The following is a 21362-nucleotide window of genomic DNA, read 5'->3' as shown; positions in this document are numbered from 1 at the left end:
TCTCAATTCCTAGCGAAGTGGACAAGCTTGGCCAAAATTCAGCAAGCATCCGAGTCATTATAGTTCTCTGCTCCCTGTTGCCGCTTCAGTGCTGATCGACGAAGCCACGTGACTGCTGCTCTCGGCCCAAACCACCTGATACTGTTGCTGTCTTGCCACGACGACTTCAGTCTGACGTCTTTACACGACCAGATTGTTTTATCCATTGAGCTATCTTCCTCACGGTGGGCTGCAATAACACCAGTTTTTCTTTAGACGATTCCCTCGAGGCCAACCCCGACGCCGGCTGTTCCTCCGGTTGCGTTCCGTGCGAGGCCTGCCCCACCACAATGCCAACATTCTCTGAAGTTGCTGCCATCCTCGACGTTCGTCGCCCTCCCGTGGTGAACTGCTGCTGTTCCGCGACTTCCGAAGACTGCTCGTCGCTGTTATCGTCTACCACCGCAAGCCGCCGCCGCCACTCCCGACGTCGCGCCGCCGCTCCCGACGCACCACCGGTCACCATCCCGATCTGCAATCCCGATCTGCAATCCCGATCTGCTACAGATTCAAATTAGGAAAGAAATATGCAAATCAGGTAATTATCATATCCCGATTTGATTCGACTATTTAGTTGCCTAATTTGTGCTTATTGATATCTAATTTTGCATATTTGGATAATAAGCATTATTTCAATTAGGATTTTAATTCCTTTTTTGAAATCTTGGATATCTATTACTTTTCAAATTTGGATAGAATTTAGAATTTTCAAAATCTTTTGAATATATCCAAGATATTTAAGATATCTAATTTTTTTTCAAGATGTGATCGATTAGGAAAATTTCCTAATCCGCAACCGCACACGTGGAAATAAATCTATCTATCAGGCTTTAGATAGAGTTATTTCCATAGCGGGTATTTCGAATTTTAGGATCGATCTGTCAGGCTTCAAATCGAAACTTAATTCGAAAGATTTAACGGTTATATATTTTTACTTGATTTTAATTTCGAATTTTGATAAAAAATGCCAAAAAGATTACTGTAGAATAGGTTAATTTCTTTAGTTTAAAATTGCATGTTTAGATAATTGGCATTTTTAATTCCGAATTTCATTAAAGAAAAAATACAAAAAAAAAATAATATGCCCGTCATTAAAAATAGATCACGTCGTCGCATGACATATAGTTTGCATGTTAGGTTGCATTAATCGCATGTCAATTTTTTGCACGCCATTACATATAGGTTAGCTTTCATTTAAATAAATAAAAAATCAAAAAAGAAAATTTCTGCACATTTGAACTCTAAGTCAGGATTTATCAAAATTGTCCAATTGAGTATTTCTCTTGAAATTGGTACCGAAAGAGCGTTAGGGAATCTAGCGTAACCAAGTCCCCGAATTTATAATTTCTGGTTCGCAGAAATAAAATAGTACTCCCGCTATTTTATTTAGGTTTCTAATCAACCTACCTTAAATGATTAGTGGCGACTCCCATTGAAAATATTTGCATGCTCACAATTGGACCTAAGTTGCGATTTGGTAGAGTTTGGGAGAACTCGAGCTAGGTTAGTTAATTTAATTGATCTAATAATCCATTAGCCTAAGATCGAAAACCCGATTTTTTTTTTGGGTCGCGACAAATATAGGGGAATGATCAAGTAAGGAAATATAGTAACTATATAACATAAAAAAATTGAAGTGCATGAGTCGTCAGTAACACCACGAAGGCTGTAATAATATGGATGCTTCCGTGATAGAGAACCTTGGTAATTGTGAAAATTTACACTGCACAGGCTCCGCGCGACCCAAGGTTGGCAAAGATGGTGATCAGGACACGTTCTTTCAAATTGAAAGGTCATGGATTTAGTGAGAACGCCCATCTCATGAACGGGACCTTCAACCACGATTCCCGTCACCTTCTCTAAGATCAGTTTGAAGCCCCTTCGTCCGAATAATTACGGCATACTTGCACTTCTCAAGAATGTTGCTTCTGGGTAAAACCGCCTATCAATACTAATATGCACAAGGGAGGAGAGTATTGGTCTACTAGCATTTAATATAGATAGATCAGCTTTCGACTAAGTGGCGTGGGGCAGATGCGTAATGAATCACTTTATCACTTTTAATGAATCAATTTAGTCCAACACAGAAAGTCGGTTGTTGCGATCGTGCATTTTGAGACATATTCGCTTTTACAGTACGAACGTTCCTAAAAGGCTTAAAATCCATAATGCAGGATTAAGTAGAAACAACCTCTAAAAATGGTCTCAAGGATGTGACTCCCAAGTCAGCCTTACACACACAAACTCGATTCACAAGAATGGAGAGAAAGCAGCGTAGTAGTATTTCCTTGCAAATGAGCATGTACAAATGAAAGAGGAGGATCCACTCTATATACAAGCGTGGGTCTAATATGATCCGTTGATCCCCCCATGATCTAACGGTAGTATTTGAACCGATACAATCATTACATAGCTACACAAGAAGTTTCAGAGGCCCTAGGGGCGTGGGGAAGCCCAAGGAACGCCTGCCAAGGGAAGCTACAGGGTCGTTTGTTATAGGCAACTGAAGGTTCGCAAATGGTGTTCGTGCCTAGTCACAGAAGGGACGTCCCATGCACGAATGGGCCACGTCCCATGCACGAATGGGCCACGTCCCATGCACGAATGGGCCACGTTCCACGCACGAATAGGTCACGTCCCATGCACGAATTGGTAACGTCCCATGCACGTAAGACACCATATATCGTTCACGGATGGGCTCGGAGCCCTTCATTCCCTTGAGCCGTGTCACAAGCATATGAAATTCATTCGGTAAGAAGACAATTGAATATAGAGGAATGACCAAATAAGGAAATATATCAACTATATAACATGAAGAAATTGAAGTGCATGAGTCGTCTGTAACAGCATGAAGGCTGTAATAATAAGGATGCTTCCGTGATAGAGAACCTTGGTAATTGTGAAAATTTGCACTGCATAGGCTCCGCGCGATCCAAGGTTGGCAAAGATTGTGATCAGGACATTTTCTTTCAAATTGAAAGGCCCTGGATTTAGTGGGAACGCCCATCTCATGAACGGGACCTTCAACCACGATTCCCGTCATCCTCTCTAAGGTCAGTTTGAAGCCCCGTCGTCCGAATAATCACGGCATACTTGCTCTACTCAAGAACGTTGCCTCTGGGTAAAATCACCAACCAATACTAATATGCACAAGCGAGGAGAGTATTTATCTGCTAGAATTTAATTTAGATGGATGACCTTTCGACTAAGTGGCGTGGGGAAGATGTGTAATGAATCACTTTATCACTTTTAATGAATCAATTTAGTCCACAACAGAAAGTCGGTTGTTGCGATCGTCCATTTTGAGACATATTCGCTTTTATAGTACGAACGTTCATAGAAGGCTTAAAATCCATAATACAGGATGAAGTAGAAACAACCTCTAAGAATGGTCTATAGGATATGACTCGGAAGTCAGCCTTACACACAAACACTCAATTCACAAGAATGGAGAGAAAGCAGCGTAGTAGTATTTCCTTGCAAATGAGCATGTACAAATGAAGGAGGAGGATCCACTCTATATACAATGGTGGGTCTAATATGATCCGTTGATCCCTTCATGATCTAACGGTGGTATTTGAACCGATACAATCATTACATAGCTACACAAGAAGTTTCAGAGGCCCTAGGAGCGTGGGGAAGCTCAAGGAACGCCTGTCAAGGGAAGCTACAAGGTCGTTTGTCAGGGCAACTGAAGGTTCGCAAATGGTGTTCGTGCCTAGTCACGGAAGGGCCATATCCCATGCACGAATGGGCCACGTCCCATGCACGAATGGGCCACGTCCCATGCACGAATAGGTCGCGTCCCATGTACATAAGACGCCATATATCGTTCACGGATAGGCTCGGAGCCCTTCGTTCCCTTGAGCCGTGTCACAAGCATATGAAATTCATTCGCTAAGAAGACAATAGAATATAGGGGAATGACCAAATAAGGAAATATAGTAACTATATAACATGAAGAAATTTAAGTGCATGAGTCGTCGGTAACAGCATGAAAGCTGTAATAATATGGATGCTTCCGTGATAGAGAACCTTGGTAATTCTGAAAATTTGCACTGCATAGGCTCCGCGCGACCCAAGGTTGGCACAGATGGTGATCAGGACATTTTCTTTCAAATTGAAAGGTCCTGGATTTAGTGGGAACGCCCATCTTATGAACGGGACCTTCAACCACGATTCCTACCATCCTCTCTAACATCAGTTTGAAGCCCCTTCGTCCGAATAATCACGGCATACTTGCTCTACTCTAGATTGTTGCCTCTGGGTAAAACCACCCACCAATATTAATATGCACAAGCGAGGAGAGTATTGGTCTGCTAGTATTTAAATTAGATGGAAGAGCTTTCGACTAAGTGGCGTAGGGAAGATGCGTAATGAATCAATTTATCACTTTTAATGACTCAATTTAGTCCACAACAGAAAGTCGGTTGTTGCGATCGTGCATTTTGAGACATATTCGCTTTTACAATAAGAACGTTCATAGAAGACTTAAAATCCATAATGCAGGATTAAGTAGAAACAACCTCTAAGAATGGTCTCTAGGATGTGACTCGCAAGTCAGCCTTACACACACACACACACACACACACACACTCAATTCACAAAAATGGAAAGAAAGCAGCGTAGTAGTATTTCCTTGCAAATGAGCATGTACAAATGAAGGAGGAGGATCCACTCCATATACAAGGGTAGGTCTAATATGATCCGTTGATCCTCTCATGATCTAACGGTGGTATTTTAACTGATACAATCATTACATTGCTACACAAGAAGTTTAAGAGGCCCTAGGGGCGTGGGGAAGCTCAAGGAACGCCTATCAAGGGAAGCTACATTGTCGTTTGTCAGAGGCAACTGAAGGTTCGCAAATGGTGTTCGCGCCTAGTCACGGATGGGCCACGTCCCATGCACGAATAGGTCACGTCCCATGCACGTAAGACGCCATATATCGTTCACGCATGGGCTCGGAGCCCTTCGTTCCCTTGAGCCGTGTCACAAGCATATGAAATTCATTCGGTAAGAAGACAATCGAATATAAGGGAATGAGCAAGTAAGGAAATATAGTAACTATATGACATAAGAAATTGAAGTGCATGAGTCGTCTGTAACAGCATGAAGGCTGTAATAATAGGGATACTTTCGTGATAGAGAACCTTGGTAATTGTGAAAATTTGCACTGCATAGGCTCCGCGCGACCCAAGGTTGGCAAAGATGTTGATCAGGACATGTTCTTTCAAATTGAAAGGTCCTGGATTTAGTGAGAACGCCCATCTCATGAATGGGACCTTCAACCACGATTCCCGTCATCCTCTCTAAGATCAATTTGAAGCCCCTTCGTCCGAATAATCACGGCATACTTGCTCTTCTCAAGAATGTTGCCTCTGGGTAAAACCACCTACCAATACTAATATGCAAAAGTGAGGAGAGTATTTATCTGCTAGCATTTAATTTAGATGGATGAGCTTTCGACTAAGTAGCGTGGGGAAGATGCGTAATGAACTACTTTATCACTTTTAATGAATCAATTTAGTCCACAACAGAAAGTCAGTTGTTGCGATCGTGCATTTTGAGCCATATTCGCTTTTACAGTACGAACGTTCATAGAAGCCGTAAAATCCATAATGCAGGATTAAGTAGAAACAACCTCTAAAAATGGTCTCAAGGATGTGAATCCCAAGTCAGCCTCACACACACAAACTCGATTCATAGGAATGGAGAGAAAGCAGCGTAGTAGTATTTCCTTGTAAATGAGCATGTACAAATGAAGGAGGAGGATCTACTCTGTATACAAGGGTGGGTCTAATATGATCCGTTGATCCCCTCATGATCTAACGGTGGTATTTGAACCGATACAATCATTACATAGCTACACAAAAATTTTAAGAGGCCCTAGGAGTGTGGGGAAGCTCAAGGAACGCCTGTCAAGGGAAGCTACATGGTCGTTTGTCAGAGGCAACTGAAGGTTCGCAAATGGTGTTCGCGCCTTGTCACGGATGGGCCATGTCCAATGCACGAGTGGGACACGACGCATGCACGAATAGGTCACGTCCAATGCACGAATAGGTCACGTCCCATGCACGTAATACGCCATATATCGTTCAAGGATGGGCTCGTAGCCCTTCGTTTCCTTGAGCCGTGTCACAAGCATATGAAATTCATTCGATAAGAAGACAATTGAATATAGGGGAATGAGTAAGTAAGGAAATATAGTAACTATATAACATGAAGAAATTGAAGTGCATGAGTCGTCTGTAACAGCATGAAGGCTGTAACAATATAGATGCTTCCGTGATAGAGAAGCTTGGTATTTGTGAAAATTTGCACTGCATAGGCTCCGTGCGACCCAAGGTTGGCAAAGATGTTGATCAGGACATGTTCTTTCAAATTGAAAGGTCCTGGATTTAGTGAGACCGTCCATCTCATGAACGGGACCTTGAACCATGAATCCCGCCATCCTCTCTAAGATCAATTTGAAGCCCCTTCGTCCGAATAATCATGGCATACTTGCTCTTCTCAAGAAAGTTGCCTCTGGGTAAAACCACCTACCAATACTAATATGCACAAGCGAGGAGAGTATTGGTCTGCTAGCATTTAATTTAGATGGATGAGCTTTCGACTAAGTGGCGTGGGGAAGATGCGTAATGAATCACTTTATCACTTTTAATGAATCAATTTAGTCCACAACAGAAAGTCTATTGTTGCAATCATGCATTTTGAGACATATTCGCTTTTACAGTACGAACGTTCATAGAAGGCTTAAAATCCATAATGCAGGATTAATTAGAAACAACCTCTAAGAATGGTCTCTAGGATGTGACTCGCAAGTCAACCTTTTAGATACACACACATTCGATTCACAAGAATGAAGAGAAAGCAGCATAGTAGTATTTCCATGCAAATGAGCATGTACAAATGGAGGAGAACTATCAACTCTATATACAAGGGTGGGTCTAATATGATCCGTTGATCCCCTCATGATCTAACGGTGGTATTTGAACCAACACAATCATTACATAGCTACAAAAGAAGTTTCAGAGGCCCTAGAGGCGTGGGGAAGCTCAAGGAACGCCTGCCAATGGAAGCTACAGGGTTGTTTGTCAGAGGAAACTGAAGGTTCGCAAATGGTGTTCGCGCCTAGTCATGGAAGGGCCATGTCACATGGACGAATGGGCCGCGTCCCATGCACGAATGGGCCGCTTTCCATGCACGAATGGGCCACATCCCATGCACGAATAGGTCACGTCCCATGCACGAATAGGTCACGTCCCACGCACGTAAGACGCCACATATCGTTCACGGATGCGCTCGGAGCCCTTCGTTCCCTTGAGCCGTGTCAAAAGCATATGAAATTCATTTGGTATGAAAACAATTGAATATAGGGGAATGACCAAGTAAGGAATTATAGTAACTATGTAACATGAAGAAATTGAAGTGCATGAGTCGTCTATAACAGCACGAACGCTGTAATAATATGGATGCTTCCGTGATGGAGAACCTTAGTAATTGTGAAAATTTGTACTGCATAGGCTCCGCGCGACCCAAGGATGGCAAAGATGGTGATCGGGACATTTTCTTTCAAATTGAAAGGTCCTGGATTTAGTGGGAACGCCCATCTCATGAACGGGACCTTCAACCACGAATCCCGCCATCCTCACTAAAAAATGTTGAAGCCCCTTCGTCCGAATAATCACGGCATACTTGCTCTTCTAAAAAATGTTGCCTCTCAATAAAACCACCTACCATTACTAATATGCACAAACGAGGAGAGTATTGATCTGCTAGCATTTAATTTAGATGGATGACCTTTCGATAAGTGGCGTGGGGAAGATGCGTAATGAATCACTTTATCACTTTTAATGAATCAATTTAGTCCACAACAGAAAGTCAGTCGTTGCGATCGTCCATTTTGAGACATATTCGCTTTTACAGTACGAACGTTCATAGAAGGTTTAAAATCCATAATGCAGGATTAAGTAGAAACAACCTCTATCAATGGTCTCTAGGATGTGACTCGCAAGTCAGCCTTACACACACACACGCTCGATTCACAAGAATGGAGATAAAGTAGCGTAGTAGTATTTCTTTGCAAATGAGCATGTACAAATGAAGGAGGAGGATCCACTCTATATACAAGGGTAGGTCTAATATGATCCGTTGATCCTCTCATGATCTAACGGTGGTATTTGAACCGATACAATCATTACATAGCTACACAAGAAGTGTCAGAGGCCCTAGGGGCATGGGGAAGCTCTAGGAACGACTGCAATGGGAAGCTACATGGTCGTTTGTCAGAGGCAACTGAAGGTTCGCAAATGGTGTTCGCGCCTAGTCACGGAAGGGCCACGTCCCACGCACGAATGGGCCACGTCCCATGCACGAATAGGTCACGTCCCATGCACGTAAGACGCCATATATCGTTCACCGATGGGCTCGAAGCCCTTCGTTCCCTTGAGCCGTGTCACAAGCATATCAAATTCATTCAGTAAGAAGACAATTGAATATAGGGTAATGAGCAAATCAGGAAATATAGTAACTATATAACATGAAGAAATTGAAGTGCATGAGTCGTCTGTAACAGCATGAAGGCTGTAATAATATGGATGCTTCCGTGATAGAGAACCTTGGTAATTGTGAAAATTTGCACTGAATATGCTTCGCACGACCCAAGGTTGTCAAAGATGATGATCAGGACATGTTCTTTCAAATTGAAAGGTCCTGGATTTAATGAGAACGCCCATCTCATGAACGGGACCTCCAATCACGATTCCCGCCATCCTCTCTAAGATCAGTTTAAAGCCCCTTCGTCCGAATAATCACGGCATACTTGCTCTTCTCAAGAATGTTGCCTCTGGGTAAAACCACATACCAATGCTAATATGCACAAGTGAGGAGAGTATTTATCTGCTAGCATTTAATTTAGATGGATGAGCTTTCGACTAAGTGGCGTGGGGAAGATGCGTAATAAATTACTTTATCACTTTTAATGAATCAATTTAGTCCAAAACAGAAAGTCAGTTGTTAAGATCGTGCATTTTGAGCCATATTCGCTTTTACAGTTCGAATGTTCATAGAAGCCGTAAAATCTATAATGCAGGATTAAGTAGAAACAATCTCTAAAAATGGTCTCAAGGATGTGACTCCCAAGTCAGCCTTACACACACAAACTCGATTCACAAGAATGGAGAGAAAGGAGCGTAGTAGTATTTCCTTGCAAATGAGCATGTACAAATGAAGGAGGAGGATCCACTCTGTATACAAGGGTGGGTCTACTATGATCCGTTGATCCCCTCCTGATCTAACGGTGGTATTTGAACCGATACATTCATTACACAGCTACACAAGAAGTTTCAGAGGCCCTAAAGACGTGGGGAAGATGCGTAATGAATCACCTTATCACTTTTAATGAATCAATTTAGTCCATAACAGAAAGTCGGTTGTTGCAATCGTGCATTTTGAAACATATTCATTTTTACAGTACGAACGTTCATAGAAGGCTTAAAATCCATAATGCAGGATTAAGTAGGAACAACCTCTAAGAATGGTCTCTAGGATGTGACTCGCAAGTCAACCTTACACACACAGACACACTCGATTCACAAGAATGGAGAGAAAGCAGCGTAGTAGTATTTTCTTGCAAATGAGCATGTACAAATGAAGGAGGAGGATAAACTATATATACAAGGGTGGGTCTAATTGAAGTGCATGAGTCGTCTGTAACAGCATGAAGGCTGTAATAATATGGATGCTTCCGTGATAGAGAACCTTGGTAATTGTGAAAATTTGCACTGCATAGGCTACGCACGACCCAAGGTTGGCAAAGATGGTGATTAGGATATTTTCTTTCAAATTGAAAGGTCCCGGATTTAGTGAGAACGTCCATCTCATGAACGGGACCTTCAACCACGATTCCCGCCATCTTCTCTAAGATCAGTTTGAAGCCCCTTCGTCCGAATAATCATGGCATACTTGCTCTTCTCAAGAATGTTTCCACTGGGTAAAATCACCTACCAATGCTAATATGCACAAGCGAGGAGAGTATTGGTTTGCTAGCATTTAATTTAGATGGATGAGCTTTCGACTAAGTGGCGTGGGGATGATGCGTATTGAATCACTTTATCACTTTTAACGAATCAATTTAGTCCAAAATAGAAAGTCGGTTGTTGCGATCGTCCATTTTGAGACATATTCGCTTTTACAGTACGAACGTTCGTAGAAGGCTTAAAATCCATAATGCAGGATTAAGTAGAAACAACCTCTAAGAATGGTCTCTAGGATGTGACTCGCAAATCAGCCTTACAAACACATACACACACTCGATTCACAAGAATGGAGAGAAAGCAGCGTAGTAGTATTTCCTTGCAAATGAGCATATACAAATGAAGTAGGAGGATCCACTCTATATACAAGTGTGGGTCTAATATGATCCGTTGATCCCCTCCTGATCTAACGGTGGTATTTGAACCGATACAATCATTACATAGCTACACAAGAAGTTTCAGAGGCCCTAAAGGCGTGGGGAAGATGTGTAATGAATCACTTTATCACATTTAATGAATCAATTTAGTCCACAACGGAAAGTCGGTTGTTGCGATCGTGCATTTTGAGACATATTCGCTTTTACAGTACGAACGTTCATAGAAGGCTTAAAATCCAGAATGCAGGATTAAGTAGAAACAACCACTAAGAATGGTCTCTAAATTGTGACTCGCAAGTCAACCTTACACACACGCACTCGATTCACAAGAATGGAGAGAAAGCAGCGTAGTAGTATTTCCTTGTAAATGAGCATGTACAAATGAAGGAGGAGGATCCACTCTATATACAATGGTGGGTCTAATATGATCCGTTGATCCTCTCATGATCTAACGGTGGTATTTGAATCGATACAATCATTACATAACTACACAAGAAGTTTAAGAGGCCCTAGGGGCGTGGGGAAGCTCAAGGAACGCCTGTCAAGGGAAGCTACATGGTCGTTTGTCAGAGGCAACTGAAGGTTCGCAAATGGTGTTCGCGCATAGTCACGGATGGGCCACGTCCCTTGCACGAATGGGCCACGTCCCATGCACGAATAGGTCACGTCCCATGCACGAATAGGTCACGTCCCATGCACGTAAGACGCCATATATCGTTCACAGATGGGCTCGGAGACCTTCGTTCCCTTCAGCCGTGTCACAAGCATATGAAATTCATTCGGTAAGAAGACAATTGAATATAGGGGAATGACCAAGTATGGAAATATAGTAACTATATAACATGAAGAAATTGAAGTGCATGAGTCCTCTGTAGCAGCATGAAAGCTGTAATAATATGGATGCTTCCGTGATAGACAACCTTGGTAATTGTGAAAATTTGCACTGCATAGGCTCCGTGCGACCCAAGGTTGGCAAAGATGGTGATCAGAACATTTTCTTTCAAATTGAAAGGTCCTGGATTTAGTGGGAACGCCCATCTCATGAACGGAACCTTCAACCACGATTCCCGCCATCCTCTCTAAGATCAGTTTGAAGCCCCTTCGTCCGAATAATCACGGCATACTTGCTCTACTAAAAAATGTTGCCTCTGGTTGAAACCACCTACCAATACTAGTATGCACAAGCGATGTTAGTATTGGTCTGCTAGCGTTTAATTTAGATGGATGATCTGTCGACTAAGTGGCGTGGGGAAGATGCGTAATGAATCACTTTATCACTTTTAATGAATCAATTTAGTCCACAACAGAAAGTCAGTCGTTGCGATCGTCCATTTTGAGACATATTCGCTTTTACAGTACGAACGTTCATAGAAGGTTTAAAATCCATAATGCAGGATTAAGTAGAAACAACCTCTATCAATGGTCTCTAGGATGTGACTCGCAAGTCAGCCTTACACACACACACGCTCGATTCACAAGAATGGAGATAAAGTAGCGTAGTAGTATTTCTTTGCAAATGAGCATGTACAAATGAAGGAGGAGGATCCACTCTATATACAAGGGTAGGTCTAATATGATCCGTTGATCCTCTCATGATCTAACGGTGGTATTTGAACCGATACAATCATTACATAGCTACACAAGAAGTTTAAGAGGCCCTAGGGGCGTGGGGAATCTCAAGGAACACCTGCCAAGGGAAGCTACATGGTCGTTTGTCAGAGGCAACTGAAGGTTCGCAAATGGTGTTCGCGCCTAGTCACGGATGGGCCACGTCCCATGCACGAATAGGTCACGTCCCATGCACGAATAGGTCACGTCCCAAGCACGTAAGACGCCATATATCGTTCACGGATGGGCTCGGAGCCCTTCGTTCCCTTGAGCCGTGTCACAAGCATATGAAATTCATTCGGTAAGAAGACAATTGAATATTGTTGACACCTAAATTTCGGCGCATCATTTAGTGATTAATTGCCTAGAAAATTAGGGATTAAATTTTAATCCCTGAACAAAAATATTACAAATCGCATAACATAAAGTTTAGGTTCATATAGATTAACTGCATTTTCGCATCGGATCGGCGGTGGTAAGCGAGCTTAAAATTCATCATGTAAATCGAGCTCGGGCACCGAACGAGACTCAGCTCACTCGGAAAGCATGGGCCGAAAATCACACACAAAAGGGCTTGGTTGTCTTAATTTGAGCTTAAATTAGCCCATCATGCTTAATTAAAGAAAAGCCCGAATTAATTCAGCCAATTTGGAATTAAATGAAAATTAAAGCCTAAGCCCAAGCCTAAGCCCATTAGGACTAGAAAGCCCGGCTAATTAACCTAGGGTTGCGATATAAATATAGGGTTGTGCGTCATAATCAGGGGGGGACTCTCACAATTTCGGAAAGGAGGAAGCCACACAATTGACATTCACGGCCATAGAGAGACAGCCATCGTTGAGAGAGGAAAAGGGAGAAAAAGCTACAAGGAGGAGACCTCTCTTTCACGATCGTCCCTGACGAACGTGGCTGTGCTGCTCTGCCTCTTACCTTGCCGCTGCGCCTCTCAATTCCTAGCGAAGTGGACAAGCTTGGCCAAAATTCAGCAAGCATCCGAGTCATTACAGTTCTCTGCTCCCTGTTGCCGCTTCCAGTGCTGATCGACGAAGCCACGTGACTGCTGCTCTCGGCCCAATCCACCTGACACTGTTGCTGTCTTGCCACGACGACTTCAGTCTGACGTCTTTACGCGACCAGATTGTTTTATCTATTGAGCTATCTTCCTCACGGTGGGCTGCAATAACACCAGTTTTTCTTTAGACGATTCCCTCGAGGCCAACCCCGACGCCGGCTGTTCCTCCGGTTGCGTTCCGTGCGAGGCCTGCCCCACCACAATGCCAACATTCTCTGAAGTTGCTGCCATCCTCGACGTTCGTCGCCCTCCCGTGGTGAACTGCTGCTGTTCCGCGACTTCCGAAGACTGCTCGTCGCTGTTATCGTCTACCACCGCAAGCCGAATTTATAATTTCTGGTTCGCAGAAATAAAATAGTACTCCCGCTATTTTATTTAGGTTTCTAATCAACCTACCTTAAATGATTAGTGACGACTCCCATTGAAAATATTTGCATGCTCACAATTGGACCTAAGTTGCGATTTGGTAGAGTTTGGGAGAACTCGAGCTAGGTTAGTTAATTTAGTTGATCTAGTAATCCATTAGCCTAAGATCGAAAACCCGATTTTTTTTTTGGGTCGCGACAAATATAGGGGAATGATCAAGTAAGGAAATATAGTAACTATATAACATAAAAAAATTGAAGTGCATGAGTCGTCAGTAATACCACGAAGGCTGTAATAATATGGATGCTTCCGTGATAGAGAACCTTGGTAATTGTGAAAATTTGCACTGCATAGGCTCCGCGCGACCCAAGGTTGGCAAAGATGGTGATCAGGACACGTTCTTTCAAATTGAAAGGTCATGGATTTAGTGAGAACGCCCATCTCATGAACGGGACCTTCAACCACGATTCCCGTCACCTTCTCTAAGATCAGTTTGAAGCCCCTTCGTCCGAATAATTACGGCATACTTGCACTTCTCAAGAATGTTGCTTCTGGGTAAAACCGCCTATCAATACTAATATGCACAAGCGAGGAGAGTATTGGTCTGCTAGCATTTAATTTAGATGGATGAGCTTTCGACTAAGTGGCGTGGGGCAGATGCGTAATGAATCACTTTATCACTTTTAATGAATCAATTTAGTCCAACACAGAAAGTCGGTTGTTGCGATCGTGCATTTTGAGACATATTCGCTTTTACAGTACGAACGTTCCTAAAAGGCTTAAAATCCATAAAGCAGGATTAAGTAGAAACAACCTCTAAAAATGGTCTCAAGGATGTGACTCCCAAGTCAGTCTTACACACACAAACTCGATTCACAAGAATGGAGAGAAAGCAGCGTAGTAGTATTTCCTTGCAAATGAGCATGTACAAATGAAAGAGGAGGATCCACTCTATATACAAGCGTGGGTCTAATATGATCCGTTGATCCCCCCATGATCTAACGGTAGTATTTGAACCGATACAATCATTACATAGCTACACAAGAAGTTTCAGAGGCCCTAGGGGCGTGGGGAAGCCCAAGGAACGCCTGCCAAGGGAAGCTACAGGGTCGTTTGTTATAGGCAACTGAAGGTTCGCAAATGGTGTTCGCGCCTAGTCACGGAAGGGACGTCCCATGCACGAATGGGCCACGTTCCATGCACGAATAGGTCACGTCCCATGCACGAATTGGTAACGTCCCATGCACGTAAGACACCATATATCGTTCACGGATGGGCTCGGAGCCCTTCATTCCCTTGAGCCGTGTCACAAGCATATGAAATTCATTCGGTAAGAAGACAATTGAATATAGAGGAATGACCAAATAAGGAAATATATCAACTATATAACATGAAGAAATTGAAGTGCATGAGTCGTCTGTAACAGCATGAAGGCTGTAATAATAAGGATGCTTCCGTGATAGAGAACCTTGGTAATTGTGAAAATTTGCACTGCATAGGCTCCGCGCGATCCAAGGTTGGCAAAGATTGTGATCAGGACATTTTCTTTCAAATTGAAAGGCCCTGGATTTAGTGGGAACGCCCATCTCATGAACGGGACCTTCAACCACGATTCCCGTCATCCTCTCTAAGGTCAGTTTGAAGCCCCGTCGTCCGAATAATCACGGCATACTTGCTCTACTCAAGAACGTTGCCTCTGGGTAAAACCACCAACCAATACTAATATGCACAAGCGAAGAGAGTATTTTTCTGCTAGCATTTAATTTAGATGGATGACCTTTCGACTAAGTGGCGTGGGGAAGATGCGTAATGAATCACTTTATCACTTTTAATGAATCAATTTAGTCCACAACAGAAAGTCGGTTGTTGCGATCGTACATTTTGAGACATATTCGCTTTTACAGTACGAACGTTCGTAGAAGGCTTAAAATCCATAATACAGGATGAAGTAGAAACAACCTCTAAGAATAGTCTATAGGATGTGACTCGGAAGTCAGCCTTACACATACACACTCAATTCACAAGAATGGAGAGAAAGCAGCGTAGTAGTATTTCCTTGCAAATGAGCATGTACAAATGAAGGAGGACGATCCACTCTATATACAATGGTGGGTCTAATATGATCCGTTGATCCCCTCATGATCTAACGGTGGGATTTGAACCGATACAATCATTACATAGCTACACAAGAAGTTTGAGAGGCCCTAGGGGCGTGGGGAAGCTCAAGGAACGCCTGTCAAGGGAAGCTACAAGGTCGTTTGTCAGGGCAACTGAAGGTTCGTAAATGGTGTTCGCGCCTAGTCACGGAAGGGCCATATCCCATGCACGAATGGGCAACGTCCCATGCACGAATGGGCCACGTCCCATGCACGAATAGGTCACGTCCCATGTACGTAAGACGCCATATATCGTTCACGGATAGGCTCGGAGCCCTTCGTTCCCTTGAGCCGTGTCACAAGCATATGAAATTCATTCGGTAAGAAGACAATTGAATATAGGGGAATGACCAAATAAGGAAATATAGTAACTATATAACATGAAGAAATTTAAGTGCATGAGTCGTCGGTAACAGCATGAAAGCTGTAATAATATGGATGCTTCCGTGATAGAGAACCTTGGTAATTGTGAAAATTTGCACTGCATAGGCTCCACGCGACCCAAGGTTGGCAAAGATGATGATCAGGACATGTTCTTTCAAATTGAAAGGTCCTGGATTTAGTGAGAACGCCCATCTCATGAACGGGACCTTCAACCACAATTCCCGCCATCCTCTCTAAGATCAGTTTGAAGCCCCTTTGTCCGAATAATCATGGCGTACATGCTCTTCTCAAGAATGTTGCCTCCGGGTAAAACCACCTACCAATACTAATATGCACAAGCGAGGAGAGTATTGGTCTGCTAGCATTTAATTTAGATGGATGAGCTTTCGACTAAGGGCCCGTTTGGTTCGACTTTGGGGGAATGCAAATACCTTTGGGCTAAAGGGGTTTTCCGAAATGCAAGTAGCGTTTGGTAAGTGTTTTATAAAAAATCAACTTGGGCTAAAGGACTTTTGCTATTTTTTTTTTTTTTAAAAAGCTCCGGTGGAGCTACGCTGCCGGCCAGATCTGGTAGCCGGCCAACCGCCGACGGCCAGATTTGGTCGCCGGCGACCACCGCCTGGGGTCGCGCGACCCCGGCGACCACCTCCTTGGGTCGCCGGACCTCGGGTGGCCGCCTAGGTCGCGCGACCCAGGCGAAGCGTTGCCTGGGTCGCGCGACTCAGGTGAAGTGTTGCCTGGGTCGCGCGACCCAGGCGACCGCCCGAGGTCCGGCGACCCCAGGCGGCGGTCGCCAGGGTCGTGCGACCCCCGGGCGGTGGTCGCCGGAGTCGAGCTAGCCCTCAGACGGCGGCCGCCAGTCCTCGGTTTTAGGGAAGATGAACAGTGTCGATGAATAGTGCAAGTTGCATTCCGAAAATGCAACTTCCCAAAGCACCTTCAGAGGTGCATTGGCCAAAGATCCCTTGGGGAGCATTCCAAATGCAATTGCATTTCCCCAAAGTGAGTAAAACAAATTGCCAAACGCCATTTGCATTTAGCCAAGGGACTTTAGAGGCAAATGAGCATTGGGAATGCTGAACCAAACGGGGCCTAAGTGGCGTGGGGAAGATGCGTAATGAATCACTTTATCACTTTTAATGAATCAATTTAGTCCACAATAGAAAGTCGGTTGCTGCGATCATGTATTTTGAGACATATTCGCTTTTACAGTACGAACATTCATAGAAGGCTTAAAATCCATAATGCAGGATTAAGTAGAAACAACCTCTAAGAATGGTCTCTAGGATGTGACTCGCCCTTTAAGTGGGTGAGATAGGGAAAATTACGAAAAAAGTCCTAAACCTATTGCATTTGTGCCAATTCGGTCCTGAAACTTTTTTTTTTGTCAATTCAGTCCTAAACCTTTTACAATTTTGTCAATTCAGTTCATCCCGCCACTTTTGGCCGGCCGGCGCTAACGTGGACGCCGGGCGGCTGACGTGGCAATATTTTGATATATTTTTATTTTTTTTGAATTTTTATTTTGTTTTTTCTTTTCTCTTTTTTTTTCTTTTCCTTCTTCCCCCTGGCCGGTCCGGCTAGGGGGAGGCTCACCGGCGAGGTGACCTCGCCGACCCTAGCCTCTGGCCAGTCTGACCATCGGACCGGGGGAAGAAGGAAAGGCCAAAAAAAAAACAGAGAAAGGAAAAAAATATAAAAAATTTCGAGCTCCGCCCTCGCCAGTCCCCAGTGGCCGGTGAGCCTCCCGTTTGCCGGTCCAGCCAGGGGGAAGAAGGAAAAAAATAAAGAGAAAGGAAAAAAATAAAAAAAAAATTCGAAAAAAATATTAAAATATTGTCACGTCATCCCTGCCGGCGCCGGTCAGTGTCCACGTCAGTGCTGGCTGGCCAAAAGTGGCTGGATGGATTAAATTGGCACAATTTCAAAAAATTTAGGACTGAATTGGCCAAAAAAAAAGGTTTAGGACTGAATTGACACAATTGCAATAAGTTTAGGACTTTTTTGGTGATTTTCCCGATGAGATACGGTGAAGCAAGTGCAAGTGCTGCGCCAGAGCCAGACACGGTCGACGAATTACTTCCCCAAGGAAGAATGGGAAGATACAGTGAAGTCGACCAAACGCCAAAAATGGTTTGAATGATTCGGCGATGCATCCCATCATCCTCCGAAATAGAGAGCAACCGCTCATTGACGCACCATTGATTAGATCCGATGAGCGTACAGGTGTGACCGAAATCCAAACTCGAAAATCTAATCCTAGAAGTACTTCGGTGAAGGACAGCTGGAGATGGCAATTGTTGTCCACCAGCTTAGCGAGCCGATCGACCCTTGAAACACCTCTAATGTTTAAGGGATGTCGAATGTGATCTTTTCAAGACACTAGTTTTATTATCGCGGGCGCTGCACGGGTTTTGTAAAATCAACGGATGGAGGCAAGCGCAAAGATTTCTTCGATATTATAAACCTGAAGTTTGCACCATCTCTGAAGGTTCTCTTTAAGAGCATCCTTCGTGCCACCAAAATCAGTCTTAACTTTTATAATAGCAAAAACAATGTGATAATTGTAAAACGGGAAAAGAACATGTATGTTTCATGATCTTTTTCATCTCAAAAGTGACATGTCTGTACAATATAATCAAAGATAACTTTAATCTTCCAATTAAAACCCTCCAAGGTAGGAGCAACACAAAATCATTAATTAATTATGATATCTTAAGCAATTTATGGGCGTGTGCACTTCTCTAAGCTACCATCAATTCCTGATCTTATTCTAAAAAATGAAAAATTAATTGAATTGAAGAAGGATAAGTCCATGATCCTAACATGAGAGCCAATATTATTATCTTCATTTTTTTCACTAAATTTTAAAAAAGAGAGGAGGGTGCATGTCTAGTTGTGCCATACGCTTGTTTTTTTTTTCCCATTTTTGTTCAGGGGAGAGGAAGTCATGCCATGAACATGACGGTACGAGATTGTCAGACATTGGAAAAAGCAATTGATCTAGTATTCATATGTCAACAGAGTGATCTAATATCAAAACTCTGTCTTCTTTAATTATCTAGCATGATTACAGAAATCCCTCTCAAGTCATATTGAAAAGAGCTATACTACATTAGGTAATTGATATGTCGAGAGTTAATCTTACGCATTTGTCCGTGACTCCATGGCGTTGAGCGTTAAAGAAGAACCTTACCAAGTGTAACATAAAAACAAGTTAGGCTCACCTGCACAAACTATTAGTCAAAAAGAACTTGATGGAAGATATCATTACTATATATAAGAATAATACAAGCATATTCCGTGCTGTCTATACGTGCACACTACTAAGGAAAGATTCATTGGGTCTTGGGGACGCCTTTGAAATGGTTCGGTTGCTGGGTGACTCCGGGGCACTTCTCTGCCACGTCTCCAGAACCGTTGTCGTCATCCGCAGCGACGCTCTAGCCCCTGCCGCCTTCTCTTTCCTCGTCCCGATCACGGTGGCGGCACGGGGGCCGTGGGTCGCTGCTAGTCGAGTCGCTTTCTCCCGTAGCTCCTCAATCCCCCTCCTTCGTCGTCGCCACGTCGAAAGTATCTTGCGAAACGTCCGTTTCTGTGTTGATCGCCATGAATTTCTCTATTGTTATCGGACTCTTGAGAAGTGTTTACGCCCATATAAACAGATTTTTAACGGTTCTCATTGACAGAACTTTGATAGAGGGTATATGTATCAGATAAGTACAAGTTTGGGAATTTTAGTGTCACAGAAAAAAATTTAAAATAAATTTGTCACAGTGAGTATAATTTAGGATTTTTGATGGCTTTTGCTAAGAAAAATATAATAACTATGTGAATTCCCTAGATTTGGAAAAGTAAAAAAAAAAAGCCAAAATTACAGCCTGTTTGAACCACTCCTCCATAAAAGCAAAAAATCCTAAAATTAGGTTGAGCTAGTCTTGTTAATTTTGAACATTCTGAATGGATTTAAGTTGAGATTAGTGTCAAATCCGAGTTCATCCATGTGTCTTCTCACCCTTTACCAAGCGACAACAGTCTAATATTTTCACGTACGAGCCGAGCCTCTTCAAACGGATCGAAAGTTAGTCAAAGCACGTGCATCGAAAGTCCCGCCTATAGTTTATTTATTTATTTGCAGAGAGAGAGAGATCACATGATTGATTGAAGAAAATATCTCTCTTCTTCTTTTGGATACGCCATTTTTTTTTGCGTAGTTACCTTTTCGTTATCGCTGATTCAAAGAAATTCGTCCAATAAAGCTTCTAATCGGTGAGTTACATATGGGGTTAATACCACGAAAAAATATATATGTGATAAATTTATCTTAAATTAATTTTTGATTTACCAAAAATCCCAAATAAGTACACTCGTGACATATTTACCCTTTGTTAGCTTCCGTGAAATTTTACCATGAAATTACTAAGTTAGATGATGGTAAGTCCACATGAAAATTCATATCAATTGGTGGTAAATTTGTCACGGGTGTACCGGTTTAGAATTTTTGGCATCCCAAAAATTAATTATGAGAAAATTTATCACAGATGTACCAGTTTGAAATTTTTCGTGGTATTAACCCTTATTTACACTAAGCTTAAATTAAGTTTTTCGTACATGTAATAAACATGCTTGTACTTAGACCTAGCCACTGGGCGGGGTTAGGGAAGATGGGCGAGGATTGGGCCCCACCAAGCATAGGTGGTAAAGTATAGGGGTGAGCATGGTCCGGGTGGGCGGTTCTCACCCCGGAACCATGGACCGCCCGCTAAGGACCGGTTCCAAAAAATTGGAATCGAGAACCGCCCGTCGATTCCATGGACCCACCCAGGAACCGGACAACCGGTCCGGTCCGGTTCTCGGGTGGGTCCATGGAACCAGTCTCACTGAGTTTTCCTGGACAAATCAAAAAATCGACCGGTCTAATTCTTGCCCGTTGGTGGGTTGTGTTCACAACAAGATTCGTCACAAAGTTCACAACTTCACAACAAATACATCCGTAGCCTATGTTATATATCACACGTGGGACTTTGCCACAAGTTCACAATAGTCAGCAAGCAAACAAAACAACAACTCTCCTATTTTATTTTATTTTTTTAATTTTTTTTGGTCAGATTTTTTAATTAAAAATTAAAAATATATATTATTATTATATTACCAGTTCGGTCCGGGTGGGCAGGTGGGCGGTTCCACATCGGGAACCGGGAACCGGACCGGTTCCCTTGGGAACCACCTGTTCCGGTCCGGTTCCGGGCGGTCCCGGGCGGTCCAGGCGGGTCCTGGTTCTTTTGCACACCCCTAGTAAAGTGCTTCACGCCGCCAAGACTCA

At 43.0% G+C, this 21362-nt stretch overlaps 1 pseudogene; it reads right to left on the bottom strand.

Annotated features, from left to right (window-relative positions):
* Positions 1-13364, bottom strand: part of LOC130134683 (oligopeptide transporter 1-like) — a 37279-nt pseudogene extending 23915 nt beyond the window's left edge.
* Positions 13365-21362: the final 7998 nt, after the last annotated feature.

Source organism: Syzygium oleosum, unplaced genomic scaffold, assembly GCF_021117445.2.
Source record: "Syzygium oleosum isolate NSW1041296 unplaced genomic scaffold, Sole_v2.1 Sole_v2.05, whole genome shotgun sequence".
NCBI lineage: Eukaryota > Viridiplantae > Streptophyta > Magnoliopsida > Myrtales > Myrtaceae > Syzygium > Syzygium oleosum.
This window is presented reverse-complemented; position numbering and strand designations above follow the sequence as displayed.